This window comes from Mirounga angustirostris, unplaced genomic scaffold (genome assembly GCF_029215605.1).
Source record: "Mirounga angustirostris isolate CCGP_5_RB_7025 unplaced genomic scaffold, mMirAng1.0.hap1 SCAF_2, whole genome shotgun sequence".
NCBI lineage: Eukaryota > Metazoa > Chordata > Mammalia > Carnivora > Phocidae > Mirounga > Mirounga angustirostris.
Window position 1 is genome coordinate 55,141,923 of NW_026991710.1, and position 2,696 is coordinate 55,144,618.

Consider the following 2,696-nt stretch of genomic DNA (forward strand, 5'->3'; position numbering starts at 1 on the left):
CAACATTGATAAAATATTCCTCCCTGCTGGGGGTGGACTAGTCCCACTAATTCTCCACCCCTACCCTACCTCCTATATCATGCTCTGAACTTATCCTTGTGGGCATTAGATTTTTCCTGGTCAATATTGAGAGTTCTGACACATCTTAGTGCAGCTTTTTTTCTCCCAAATTTTTATTATGTTCTACAGTAAAAATATATTTTATATCACAGCATCATACACATATAGATAGATATATATGTTTCACAAAACAGTCTTTTCTACTAATAGGTAATGGCACTGATTTTGAAAAATATCACTCTAATTTGGTCCTTAGCCATCCAAACTAAAACTACCAAGACTGTTCTAGAATGAATTAAGTAGTCCCCCTGGCGTCCCATGAACTATTGGAAATAAACTAGATTTCTGATATTGAGAGATGAAAATAGAAATGAAAGAGCTGATTTACTTTCTTTGGCCTCTTTAGTAAAAGGCACAGACAACAGAGAAAATAGTACATCAAAGCCAATATCTAGGCTGAGGGGTGGGTATCACCCAAAGACCCCTGACCTTTGCTCTTTGGAATTTCCATTTCCAAGCCTGGCCCTGACCTGAGTACCGTCTTTCAATTTCTTCTCCAAACCTACTCCCTGTCTGAAAATATGCTATTATTCTCACTGAATTATGGCCAATTTCTAGTTCCATTCCAAATTCATATAACACTGAAGTTCATTAATCTCCATCATTTTTTATACCATGTGCCTTGTTTCATTCATCTCCAGTGAGTATACTAATTCCTTAGGTATTTCTATCACTATGCATAATTCAAATACTTCTCACTGGAGGAGTTATTTTATGCCCATAATTCATGAATGAAACCAGTCATGATGCAATGTTGGCTGCCTAGGATTTCCTCATGAAAGCTATAGTTAGATGCCTAATTAATAGCAAGATAAGTTTATACTTAATGATACCTCTCAAATATTACAAATTATTCTCTCTTATATACTCTTTGGTTTATGATAGAGACCAATTGTAAACAGGGATTTAATCATTGTTATATAACTTCCAAAAATGTATTATACACAGCTAAAACTTTATGAAATATATTTAGGTAAAGATTTTAAAGGGGATGATTTATTCTGAGTTCTATATAAATAACCATTCAGTTATTTTATACCAAGTGAGAAAGTGACCTTAAATTTGTTACAGTAGGGATTGTAGGGATTGATTACAGATTAATATGCATACTTTTTTCTAGTTAGTTTTAATATAGGTTATCATTTCTCCTGAGCCATGGTTTTTTCCATTGTTAAAATGAGGGATTTCAATATTATTTAACAGTTTTCTATATGCTCATGATAACATGATATGTCAGGATTTGTAAAAGGACATTTAATTAGCAATAATCGCACCTCGGATAAACCTCATTGGCTATGATACTGCCACTGCGCAAAGCTTGTAAAAGGACATTTAACTACTGAAAGGCTGGTAGGTAAATTACTCTTTGCAGACAACGTGATTTTCTAGATAGAAAATCTAATTGAATTTAAATTTAAAAACAGGAAAATCCAAGTTAGTTAAGGATTAGCTAGCTAAACTAATAAAAGAATTCAAAGTGACTTGATTCAAAAAGTAAATATAGCAAACAATAACTTTATCAGTGTTGACCAGTTGTAAATAATAAAATCTATTCACAAAAGCAAAAGTGGTGTAATATAACTAGTAATAGCCTTAAGAAATGTGCAATAACCACATAGAGAAAGCTATACACATTTTATTTTATTTTTTTTTAAGATTTTATTTATTTATTTGTCAGAGAGACACAGCGAGAGAGGGAACACAAGCAGGGGGGGTGGGAGAGGGAGAAGCAGGCTTCCCGCGGAGCAGGGAGCTGGATGCGGGGCTCGATTCCGGGGTGTTGGGATCAGACACTTAAGGACTGAGCCACCAGGTGCCCCAAGCTATACACATTTTAAAGAGAAGAAAAAATACTACAAAGGTATGCAGAAAAATATTACAAAAGGCTACATGGATGATTTTTATATGTGAAAACTGGTAATACACCAATTATTGAGTAAATGGGATATTTTTTAAAACATGAAAATTCATATTAGATTTGCAGATGGGGAAGAGGAGGAGTAGAGAAGAGAAAGAAAATGGGCAGAAAACCATACAAAACTAAAGAAAATGAGAGAAGAAACAGAAAATTCTGAAGGTTTTATTTATTTATTTTTATTCTTATGTTAATCCCCATACATTACATCATTAGTTTTAGATGAAGTGTTCCATGATTCATTGTTTGTGCATAACACCCAGTGCTCCATGCAGAATGTGCCCTCCTCAATACCCACCACCAGGCTAACCCACAGCGCTTACCAGAGCACATACCCTCCCCAGTGTCTATCACCCAGTCACCCCATCACTCCCACCCCACCCCCCACTCCAGCAACCCTCAGTTTGTTTCCTGCAATTAAGAATTCCTCATATCAGTGAGATCATATGATACATGTCTTTCTCTGTTTGACTTATTTCACTCAACATAATACCCTCCAGTTCCATCCACGTCATTGCAAATGGCAAGATCTCATTCCTTTTGATGGCTGCATAATATTCCATTGTATATATATACCACCTCTTCTTTATCCATTCATCTGTCGATGGACATCTTGGCTCTTTCCACAGTTTGGCTATTGTGGACATTGCTGCTATAAACA

The 2,696-nt window shown here is 35.4% G+C and overlaps 1 pseudogene; it reads right to left on the bottom strand.

The window, feature by feature from the left end:
* Window positions 1–1,310: 1,310 nt before the first annotated feature.
* Window positions 1,311–1,439, bottom strand: LOC123849034 (U4 spliceosomal RNA; annotated as a pseudogene).
* Window positions 1,440–2,696: the final 1,257 nt, after the last annotated feature.